Source organism: Podarcis pityusensis, assembly GCF_964106645.2.
Source record: "Podarcis pityusensis genome assembly, chromosome: 17".
NCBI lineage: Eukaryota > Metazoa > Chordata > Lepidosauria > Squamata > Lacertidae > Podarcis > Podarcis pityusensis.
Window position 1 is genome coordinate 20,023,363 of NC_138042.1, and position 12,643 is coordinate 20,036,005.

A 12,643-nucleotide genomic window follows, 5' to 3' on the forward strand; every position below is an offset into this window, starting at 1 on the left:
TTTTACTGCCAGTGGGAAGCAACCAGAACTTCTGTTCTATTGCACCAAGGCTGCTGGTAATCGTGTTGGGAAACTTGATAACAAGGCTGTCCGTCAGCATTGTTTATGTACTCGGATAAAAGATATGTTATTAGTGCCTCAGAGAATCGCACTCTTGCTGTGGGCAAAGGAAATAGGCTGCCTCTATAAAAGGCTGTCTAATTCAGTTCAGAGTTGAAGCTGGCTGTTTAGAGTTGAAATTGGATTGTCGAGAGGAGAAGTGTTGAAAGTGTTCCAGGCGACACTGATACATCTCACAGGCTTATTGGTGGATCATCAAGGAGACAAAGTTAGTGTTAAAAAATATTCCTTGGAGGAAGAAACTACAGAAGACCATTCTTTCAGACAATGTTGGCTATATAAAAAAGCAATTCAAAAACTGGCTTTGTATTCGTTTGCAGTTCTGACAAGTGGAAATCTGAAAAGGTCTGTGGTTGTCGTAGGCTACAACATAACCCAGGAACCAGAGCTGTAAACTGGAGCATATTTCTTTTGTGATCTGTTTGGTTTTGCGGTGAAATAGATTCAGAGGTGGTTTTTAAGAAATGCTGAAGCTATATTGATATCTACAATGACATGCAACTTAAAACAATTAACCACATTGTAAATAGTATACAGTGAGGGAAATCCCACTATGAACTATTAATAGTTAAGCCACACTCTTTGCCATTGGAGTTTCTATTTCATATGTAACAGGCTAACCCTCGTGTCAGGAATAAGGTTTTGTGTGTGTGTGTTAGGTAGCTCAGTACCGCCAGAAATTGCATTTGATGAGCCATTCGACAAACCGGGGCACTAACCCCTTTAAGGTATGCAATTTTGTGGAGTTGTTTGGCATTAATATATGCCTCTTTCATAAATTTATTTGTTACAAATATAAGCTGAAAATAACTTATTTGTATGTTTTAAAGTTAAACAACTCAAACATTCAGAGCAGAGCAAGATTTAATGCTCTGCAACTTTTAGCTGTTTTGCAACTTTATTGTTTGCAAAAAGATAAAAGCACATTTTCCTTAAGATTTAAAACTCGAGGTTTTCATGCCATGTAAAATTTAAAGAATGACTAAAATAGAGTCAGTTACAGATGGGTAGCCGTGTTGGTCTGCCATAGTCGAAATAAAAAAATTCCTTCCTGTAGCACCTTAAAGACCAACTAAGTTAGTTCTTGGTATAAGCTTTCGTGTGCATGCACACTTCTTCAGATACACTTCTTCAGTGTATCTGAAGAAGTGTGCATGCACACGAAAGCTTATACCAAGAACTAACTTAGTTGGTCTTTAAAATAGAGTCACTTTTTATTTAGTTGTTACTATGGAGTGTTCTAGCTCCACATTGCTTCTATATGTGGGAACATCTGCCCTTTCCATTTTTGTGAAGCCTCTTTGATCTTTCCTTTCGTTCCTGTTAAGAGCTTGATGGCTTCTTTCTTCCTAACATGTGCGGTGGTCTTCCTGCTGTCATTCAGAGACTTGTGCATTGAACAAATGCATGGATCTTATCAAAAGCTTGCTGCTGAATAATGCACATTTGCTTGCTAGAAACTTGATTCTGCATGACAACTTTGAGCTATTAATCATTTTAAAAGAAAATAGATATAGTTCTATGTTTTAAAGTATACACAGTTATTTCATGACATGGGTAAGGTATTCCTTTCCCTAGTCCTAACGTGAAGGATGTTTAAACTACTGTGGCATATTGAGAGGCATAATCCTCTATGTGTGAAGCATGAAGCAATTTATATCAGAATATTAATCCTATACAGTATAATCATAGTTAACATGATGACTAGAGAGGGAGAAAGAGAGAGTTGTAATGTGGTTATAAATTGACACATGTACTAAATGGTTTCAATGGCCAGGATCCTGACTAATTGTCCACAAATGGAAGAGCTACTTCGATCCAATGTACGATCCTAACAGTAGAAGAGGAGAGGCAGATTTCTCCAATTTCTTCTTTCTCCCCTGCAGTCCCTCTTGCTGCTCAGAGGGACCCCCATCCCTCTGAAGATGGTGGGGCAAAAAGGGCTTCAGAGGGAAGGGAGAATCAGTGAAGATTGTCACCCCAGCCTCCTCTTATGAGTGGAACTCTGCTCAGGGGATGCTCTTGCCAGCAGAAGCCTACTTAGGGCACATGAGGGATGCGGGTGATGCTGTGGTCTAAACCACTGAGCCTCTTGGGCTTCCCATTCAGAAGGTCAGCTCTGGAAGAATCAGGCTTTGTACCAAAGCACCCTAGCTCAGCTGAAGGAGCACTTTGACATGAAGGATCTTGGTGAGGTATCCAACTATCTTTCTCTGCAGGTAGAGAAAGACCAGGCAGGAAATTTTCTGGTACACCAAACACAGAAAATTGCTAATGTACTAACCAGGCTGAATTTGGTTGATTCAAATCCTATGGACACACCAATGGTAACAGATTACCAGGTAGATGGTACTGCTGAAGCATTTTCTGACACTACACTGTACAGATGCATTCTAGGCAAACTGAATTTCATTGCTAGATGTTCAAGACCTGATATAGCTGTAAGCACTAATATGCTTAGCAGACATGCTAACAATCCTGCTGTTCAGGATTGGAAAGCTCTCAAACCCATAGCACGCTATCTGAAGGGCACTTTGCACTACAGACTGAGGTTCACGAGTCAGAAGACTGGAGGTCTTGAAATCTTTGCAGATGCTGGTTTTGGAAGTGACACCACTGATGGTACCAGCACTTCTGGAGTGTGCTACATGTACAACCACTGTCTGTTTGACTGGCTGTGCAAGAAGCAGATGACAGTAAGCCTAAGTTCCTGTGAAGCAGAACTCAATGCCCTGTCATTTTCACTCCTGGATTGTGAATGATTGATGAAACTGTTTCAGAATGTCAGAGTCAATGTGACATGTCCTTGATACAGGTGTATCAAGATAACAGAGCCTGTTTGGCTTTGCTAACCTCAGAGAGTTGCAAGCAAAGAACCAAATACTTGCAGATAAAGTTACATCATTCAAGGGAATGTATCCAGAAAGGACTCATTCAGGTGTCCTACATGCCAGGAAACGAAATTCCTGCAGGTCTGTTGTCTAAGGTTGTTAACACAGAACAACTTAAGGTTTATGTACAGCAGTTGCAGTTGGGTCGAAATATGTTGACACAGGTTACACGGAAAGGGGGAGGATGTTGGGATGTTCCGTTCCACCTTAAGGAATGATTGTTGTGTGTCACATGCCTGTTTACACTCCAGCACAGCTTGCTGGGAACTTCCATTTGTGTATAGCTTTTGCTTAGGCTGTTTTGCTTTGGACACAAAGGAAATTGGACATGTTTCCTCTGTCCTGATGTATGCTAAATAAACTGCTTGTAAATATGCTCACACAGCCTCTCCTGCCACTTCTGTTTGCACGTTATCTCTGCTGAGTAGAGCGTGCCCTAGCTTTTGAAGTTCAGGTCACTGATTCAAGGACTGGAGTTTGTCCGGCACACCAGCCGGTGGGATGGAGCCAGCTGGGGGCCTGCCGATTGCCCCTGCTTCCTTGGTTGTATGCCAACAAGCGGTTCAAATCCCGGCAACCAGGTGAGCTCCCGTTGCTCTGTCCCAGCTCCTGCCGGCTTAGCAGTTCGAAGGCACGCCAGTGGAAGTAGATACAATAGGTACCACTGTGGCGGGAAGGTGAGCAGTGTTTCCGTGCGCTCTGGTTTCCGTCATAGTGTTCCATTGTGCCAGAAGCGGTTTAGTCCTGCTGGCCACATGACCCGGTAAGCTGTCTGTGGACAAACACCAACTCCCTTGGCCTGAAAGCGAGACGAGCGCCGCAACCCCATAGTCACTTTGACTGGACTTAACCGTCCAGGGGTCCCTCACCTTTTACTTAGGGTACAATACATTCTGTTTGCCTTAGGTTCACATGTTTTTAATCTTAAACCTACTGATTTCTTTTTTTAAAAATCTGGTTAACAACTTGGGCACATGGGTATTATTAATTTTTTTGCACTGCTCTTTGCATCTCTTGGTGGGTGCACACCCAGTGCTTTGCATAGCTAACCTTCGTCATGTCGTTCCCTTCCACCAGATGCATTCTGTTGCAGGCTATATCATTCTGGTACAGTACCATAGCTAAAGATACAGTTGTAGGCTTAGTTTGAAATAGCACTTTCTGCTATTTTCACTGGAATACACATCTTTTGACTGGGTTCGCTGGAATCTATCTGCAGTGGCCTTTTCATGCATGCAAGGCAGTTAAGAGTTGAAGGATACATATGTAACCTCTCCCTTCCTTTCAACTCAGTGGTTATAAGGTTGGCAGATTAGGTTAAGAGTTCATGTTCTTAATTACCACTTGCCTTGCACAAATACTCTTTCCTCTCCCTGTTTTAACTGAGGAAATACTCTTACTTAAGTTGCTTCACCTTGTTCGGTAGGTGTGGTTTCTTTTTTCGAATTGCACTGTGCAGTCTAAAGTCACAAATTCAAGTACAGATCAGCTTGCCTAGACAGCAGTTTTCGAAATTAGCCAGTCGTCAGGCACATCTTGCACCTGGCTATCAGCTGCTTGCAACCAAGAGAAGATGTCTAGGTTCCAGGAGGGCACCTAACCATAGTTGTCAACTTTTCCCTTTTTAAAAGGGAAATTCCCTTACCGGTAGAATTCGAGATCAGGAAGAAGGGTTGATGGAAGAAGACTGGAAAAAATTTAAAATATATCTTCAGAAACACTGTAATATAAAAGAATGTTAGAAAAAGGTTGGAGAAGAATATTAGACCGTATTGGCAGACAGGGTATAATGGAATAAGTAAATATGAAGTGTAAAATGAGGATAGAGGAGAATTAAATATTTTCGAATGTTAAAATAAGTAAAAGAAAAGAAGGCTAGAAGGATTTGCTGGAGATACGATTTAAACTAGAATACAAAGCAGGGAGGTGAGAGGAAGTCATGGAAACAAGTAAAAGGGAAAAAGGTTGTAATGGTCTAATTTGATTTTTGTTATTTTTTACTGTGATTTTTTGTCTTTCTTATTTCTTTTTTACTGTCTGTTTTTCGTAAGATGTGTGTGGTTTGTTTTTTCTATATTTTTTGTAACTTTAAAACTGGAATAAATATTCTTTAAAAAAGAAAGAAAGGGGAAATTCCCTTATTCCAAATAGGATTCCTCGCAAGAAAAGGGAAAAGTTGACAGCTATGCACCTAACATGTCCACAATCTGGAGTTTCATGCCTGGGGAATCATTGGACCTGGACTGTTTGCACACACTAAGACCACATCCTGTAGAATTCTGTCAGTTAGATTTTATCTGCACAGTCCGAATGAATTTCAGGAACCAAAAGGCTTTTTCTGAGCAGGAGCAGTGAATGACATTATAATTAGTTGCTGTAGCTTGTCTTCACTTACCCCACCCTACTGCCCTGCTCACAGTTGGGGGGGGGGAATTCACGTTATGAATGGTCCGTGTCACCATTAAGAAAATGAGGTCGGAATAGGCCAGTGTATATGTGGACTGCCCCTGCTTCAAGTGACTTTTCTTCTTGCAGTTCTCAAAGCTCTTAACCTGGCTCAAGGTTGTCCTCTGAACTAGCAGGATGTTTAACTCATAATCAGTCACAGTCAGTCCATCATTTGGAAGATAAGACTTTAGAGCCGTCTTGCCCCAAAATAGCAACTAGGCATTCCGTTTCACCGATTATAACTTTGGTTTAATGACCCATTTGGCGCCTAGCTTACATATCTTGAGTTTCTAACGCTGGCTCTAAGACTTTGAGGAAGGGAATCACAAAACCAACCAAAGAGCAAGAGTTACGGTGTTACATGCAAATGTATACAAGTCTTGCCAACCATTTCCCCCCTAGTTAAAAAGCGGTGTCAGGAGATTAAAGGTGCAACACAAACTTGGAGTTGGGACTTGTGTCTCAGCATTTGCTGATTCAAGCTGGAATAGAATTGAGAGAAGAAAAATGGACCATGGAGAACAGATCAAGTGGCCAGTCTGCCAACAGCAATCCTGTGCTCAAATCAGTGCTGGACAAGGAATGAGTGGCTTTTCCCTACACCAGAGGTTTTCAGTCTTTTTGGGTCCACGGCTCCCTTGACCAACTACATTCTTTCTACTGCACCCCTGTGGGGCTCAGGAGCCCAGTTGTGCCACCCTCTGCCTGCAGAACTTGCAGCCTCTCAACCTTTTTCAAACACCCTCCCTTGTGGAGTGTTCCCTCAGCCTCCTCTTCCCTCTCCTCTTCCCTCTCCCACAGGGTCCTGGGAAGCATTGAAATTCTCTCTCCCTCCCCTGTCCAATATTTGGTTGACAAAGGTTGTTGAATCCAGGGGTGATCTTGTCAAGGCACCTGATTTTTGTTGATCCTTCATACCCAGTGCAACTCCCTGTGATTCCCAAAACCTTCTCCTCTAGGATGGTATCAGATATGGCACAAAAGGCTGCAGATGATAGGAGAGACTGGTGAAAATTGGATTCCTTGTCTACCGCTACTGGAAGTACTTCTGCTAGCGCAAAGCTACCGTTTGATACAAACCAGCGGCAATATTGCCCAAATGGAAGCCACAATAAATATAGTTTGTATGGTTTTATTGAGGTCTTGTACAACTGCATCTCGAATTAGTTGATGAAGAGTGGGCCACCAGATTATGAACTAACTGTGCTCTGCCTTTTGGGTATAGTCGATGAGCCAATTCTGAACTGGAAAATGTTCTGCTTGCCACAGCCGTTTCTTTCACAACACGAAGAAGGTAATCTCTTTTGTAAAGACAGATAGCCAAAATGAGTTCACTGCCCTTTCGTTTTAAGCTGGAGCAACCGTATGTTGATTGGCGTTGTCTGTGCTGATGTTTACTCTTGTCGGACTTTTGTCTAAGCCAAGTCTCCTTACCTCTGGAAGGACATGGTGACACAGTAGATAACTGTGGCCTTTTGAGTTGGTTGCTGCTTCCTCCCACCCATCTCTTTTTCTCCCAAATTCAGAATGGGCGGGCACCGTGCCCGCTATGTGTGTCAATACAGCTGCCTTTTTGCCCTTGGACGTTGGAAGACAGATCATTAACGTATGTCTTGCTTCTTAACTTTTAAAGTGAGAGCTGGTGTGGGCAGCTGCCATGGAGCTACATTGGAACATTCAAAATGGCTGCCTGTATGGCCTCATCCTTTTCTGCCCACTAAAGGGCTGCTGAGAGAGGGAGAAAGCTGCAAGTATAGTGCTATGGCAGCTGGCATCTCTAGAGATGGGTGCCAACCATAGCTCTTTGGCAGCAGGTGCACACAGGAAGGCAAAAGAGAAGGGATGTTTTCCCACTTGATTGATCCAACATAAAAACCAGCTGAGGCAGCCTAGAATAGCAACAACCTTTTTTTGCTACTGCTGCATCACACTGTTGACGCACGTTAAGCTTGTGGTTCACCAAGACCCCAAGATCCTTTTCACAGGTACTGCTAGCAAGCCAAATGTCCCCCATCCTATATTTGTGCATCTGGTTCTTCCTGACTAAGTGCAGAACCCTATTCCCTATTCCCTATTGAAATTCATTTTGTTAGTTTGGGCCCAGTTCTCCAATCTGTTAAGGCCATTTTGAATCCTGATTTTTGCCTTCTGTGGCATTAACTACCCCTCCTAGTTTGGTGTCACCTTCAAATTTGAGGAGCGTCCCCTCAATTCCTTCATCCAAATAGTTTATAAAGACATTGAACCCAACACCATGACCCAGCTCTGCTCCGTCCTGAAACAAACGAGAACTTTGGGCTTCTACCAGACCTTATGCTATCTCCGTAATAGAGGCGTTTAGCTGCCTGCACTGTTCAGAAATGGTTTGAGGCATTGGTGAACTTGAAGCTACACTGCAGGGTATCAAGAAAGTGGTTTGTGCCACTGAGACTTTAGTGAAAGGGAAATGGACTTGGAATCTTGTTTCCTCTCACGGATAAAGTATGATGGCCAAATGGTGTATGGCTCTGGAAATACTTCATACAGTAAATGTAAACTTAAGATGTTAAATATTGTCAATGTGGTTTGAGTCCTGGAAACTCTGTCCAAATATACTGGCCGTGTAACAAAGCAAATGAATTTTGGTCTCGGACGAGGAACAGAATAGAGAGGAAAACAATTTGCTCCAGGTCCTGTTTTATTCTGATTAGCCAGTATCAAAAAGCACCTTAGCAGCAAACAGAACTAATATCCTATATCAGGGATGTCCAACCAGTCGATCGCGATCTAGATCACTGCCAGTTCACTGGGTAGATCACTGCCAGTTTTTTTTATAGTGGGAGTAGATCGCAGTCTCTTGGAAGTTGGACGTGTCTGTCCTATATAATTGTTGCTGTGAGGTATTAGGCAAAACCTTGATAAGTCTTCAACCAACTCATAACAGAATGGGAAACAGAAATGTCTGAACACGCAACCATGGCAAAGCTTACAGTCTTATTTCAGGGTGAAAGAAGGAAGACAGGGGTTTACTATATTTAGGCAGAATTGGGCAATGTTCATGGAATACCGGTGTAATTTAAGTTGTGTTCTCAACCACCAAAATATTTATTTGAGGTGATTTAGGATTGTTTGCAATGCTGCCTGTGTGTGAGCAGAATGGATTTTTACTTATTTGGGTGTGATTCATGCTCTGCCCCCTGAAGTGGTTTGGCCCAAGACGCAGGTTAATGTTGGTGGGAACTGGGCCCTAAGAGTGAAGCATGATGCTAAGTATGGGAACAATGCAAAAGGAGTTTTTTTGCACAGATGCAGGCGGAAAGAGGAAGTTAGGAGAAAGGGTAGTGAGAGGTTTTGGGGGTGTATGAGAGAGAAAGCAGGGCAGGCGAGGAAATCCACCATCCCAAGGCTCAGAGAGCAGTGCTCAGCCATTTTTGGTTTCAATTTTAGTTTCTCATTTTTTCAGTCTTCCCTCAGTTCTCCCTCCACCTCATCTTTAGCTTTGGTTCAGCACCTTAGAAAGACACTGAATTGAGGCTTCTTATAGCCACAAGTCCCGGCAGACCCCTGATAATAGGAATATACAGGAGCTCTTCCGAAATGGATGGTGTGATTGACATTGTGCTGGAAGCATCTCAAGCATCTGGTGGTGATAACGAGGCAAGTTTTGCTGGGGATTACCATATTTTTCGCTCTATAAGGCGCACCAGACCATAAGACGCACCTAGTTTTTGGAGGAGGAAAACAAGAAAAAAAATATTCTGAATCTCAGAAGCCAGAACAGCAAGAGGGATCGCTGTGCAGTGAAAACAGCAATCCCTCTTGCTGTTCTGGCTTCTGGGATAGCTGCGCAGCCTGCTTTCACTCCATAAGTCGCACACACATTTCCCCTTACTTTTTAGGAGGGAAAAAGTGAGTCTTATAGAGCAAAAAATACGGTATTTTATGGCTTTTGAGTCCGTTTGCTGCTTTTCGGCCGTAGTGTTTTAAAGTAGGAGTTGATCTGAAGCTGCAAAAATAAACAGCCTATTGTGATTGAACATCTAAGAGTGACCGAAGTTACTGTTCAGGGGATTGCAGAAACTGGACCTTGTGGTTTTGATTTGCTGTTGTAATTTTGTTGCAGGGATGGAAGAAAGAAGGGTTCAGCTTGCACAACAAAGCTATTCCGGTGGAGGCAGAGCAATCGCGTCCATTTTAGCACATGGCTTTCCATGAAATAACTCGGAGATCTATGATCACGGAGATTAAAGCATTTCCCCTCCTGAATGGCCCTCTTTTGCTCTGTTCCTGAAGGAATACACTCCCTGCACTACTATTGCAAGAGGCAGTAGCCCTACCCAACCCAAGTATTACAAATCTCTTTCTGAATGTGGTGTTCCAAAGCAAGGGCTAAGGGTAGAGTGGGGAACCTGTGGCCATTCAAATGTTCTTGGACTACAAGTCCCATCAGGCTCAGCCAGCATGACTTTCAGTCTGGAATGAGATGAGATGAGTTGCAATCCAGCAACATTAGGAGGGCCACAGGTTCCCCACCTGTGCACTAAGGAGGCCTGTTCCTGGTTGCATGCTAAAGTGTGAGAGGAAGTCCTGACTTGTTTTTTCTCAATAAAAGTAGCTTCAAGAAGGGTGCAGATTTGAGCACAGGATTGCTGTTCGCAGACTGGCCACTTGATCTGTTCTCCATGGTCCAGTTTTCTCCTCCCAATTCTGTTCCAGCTTGAATCAGCAAATGCAGAGACACAGGTCCCAACTCCAAGTTTGTGTTGCACCTTTAATCTGCTGACACCGCTTTTTAACTAGGGGGGAAATGGTTGGCAAGACTTGTATACATTTGCATGTAACACCGTAACTCTTGCTCTTTGGTTGGTTTTGTGATTCCCTTCCTCAAAGTCTTAGAGGCAGCGTTAGAAACTCAGATATGTAAGCTAGGTGGCAAATGGCTCCTTAAACCCAGTCACCAAAATGGAATTTCTCGTTGCCATTTTGGGGCAAGATGGCTGCAGTGTCTTGTTTTTCAAATGAATGACTGACTGGGATTGATTCTGAGCTAAACATCTGGTTAGTTCAGAGGACAACCTTGAGCCAGGTTAAGAGCTTTGAGAACTGCAAGAAGAAAAGTCACTTGAAGCAGGGGCAGTCCACATATATATTGGCCTGTTCTGACCTCTTTTTCTTAATGGTGACATGGACCACTCATAACGTGGGAATATTTTCCACAACTGTGAGCAGGGCAGTGGAGTGGTGTAAGTGAAGTCAAGCTACAGCAATGAATTATAATGTCATTCACTGCTCCTGCTTAGAAACAGCATTTTGATTCCAGAAATTCATTCGGATTGTGCAGATAAAATATAAGCCCAGGCATCTTCACTTGGTCTCAAGTGGCTAATAGGTGCAAAACGCGCCTGGTGCCTGGCTAATTTTGAACACTGCTTAGAGCAGGAGAACATTTTGCCTATGTGGGCTGGATCCTTATCAGACCCTAGTCAGTGGGGGCAGATTTTACAAGTAGGTCTGGTCCAGAAGTCAGGACTTAAGAGGTTGCCAAGAGTTCCCATGGGGAACATTTTCGCACCGCCAATCCATCTGCTAGGTCCAATGCCTGTTGTCCTTTGCCAATGCACAATTAGGAATGCACTTTAAGGCTTCCAGTTGTGCACTGACAACTGCATCTGTACCTTCCCAATACTAGATGATGGACTCAAGGGCATCCTGATCAAATTTGCAGATGACACCAAACTGGGAGGGGTGGCTAACACCCCAGAGGACAGGATCACACTTCAAAACGACCTTGACAGATTAGAAAACTGGGCCAAAACAAACAAGATGAATTTTAACAGGGAGAAATGTAAAGTATTGCACTTGGGCAAAAAAAATGAGAGGCACAAATACAAGATGGGTGACACCTGGCTTGAGAGCAGTACATGTGAAAAGGATCTAGGAGTCTTGGTTGACCACAAACTTGACATGAGCCAACAGTGTGACGCGGCAGTTAAAAAAGCCAATGCAATTCTGGGCCTCATCAATAGGAGTATAGCATCTAGATCAAGGGAAGTAATAGTGCCACTGTATTCTGCTCTGGTCAGACCTCACCTGGAGTACTGTGTCCAGTTCTGGGCACCACAATTCAAGAAGGACACTGACAAACTGGAACGTGTCCAGAGGAGGGCAACCAAAATGGTCAAAGGCCTGGAAACGATGCCTTATGAGGAACGGCTAAGGGAGCTGGGCATGTTTAGCCTGGAGAAGAGGAGGTTAAGGGGTGATATGATAGCCATGTTCAAATATATAAAAGGATGTCACATAGAGGAGGGAGAAAGGTTGTTTTCTGCTGCTCCAGAGAAGCGGACACGGAGCAATGGATCCAAACTACAAGAAAGAAGATTCCACCTAAACATTAGGAAGAACTTCCTGACAGTAAGAGCTGTTCGACAGTGGAATCTGCTGCCAAGGAGTGTGGTGGAGTCTCCTTCTTTGGAGGTCTTTAAGCAGAGGCTTGACAACCATATGTCAGGAGTGCTCTGATGGTGTTTCCTGCTTGGCAGGGGGTTGGACTCGATGGCCCTTGTGGTCTCTTCCAACTCTATGATTCTATGATTCTATGATTCTAGACATCACATATGCTCAAAGGTGTGGGGCAGGTAAGCATGGTTTGGGGAATGCAGCCTTGCAGGCAATGTTTGAATCCCTGCCAGTTTGACTTGCAAGCCAAAGTTTCCTCACCTGTGCTGTTGAGAAGCTCAAGGTGATATGTTAACGAGCCTCCTAGGATAAGGCTATAACTGGTGATATTGACTTGCAGCATCCATGCCTTTAAATAGTGCAATTTGATCACAAATTCAATGTATGTTCGAGAAGAGAGAAAAGGGTATTGTAGAAACACTAAGCAGAATGAGCTGTCTTACGATGTATTTTGTTAAAATTGCTTTTTTATGATTATGGGCAGAGCTTTATTTGTTTTTTTGCTCTGTTATAACAGATTGTGTGCAATCTTATCTTTTTCTCCATAGGCTTCACCTGGCCTGCAAGACATTCTTAGGTTTGCAGCTTAAATGAAGCACTTTAGCACTACGCAAGTTTATAAATGTACTTTAAACCTTCCCGAAAAAGACACCCCAAATCATTAACTTTTCTGCTCAGTGACCTGTTCTCAGCTTTGTTTGTTTACTAGAAAAACCAAGAACAAACAGTGACTGCGTTCTGACATT

At 43.2% G+C, this 12,643-nt stretch overlaps 1 protein-coding gene across 1 annotated transcript in view; it reads left to right on the forward strand.

Annotated features, from left to right (window-relative positions):
- The window catches only part of JAK2 (Janus kinase 2), an 86,919-nt gene that overhangs the window by 16,094 nt on the left and 58,182 nt on the right, over positions 1 to 12,643 (forward strand). The gene's annotated exons all lie outside the window — the stretch shown is intronic.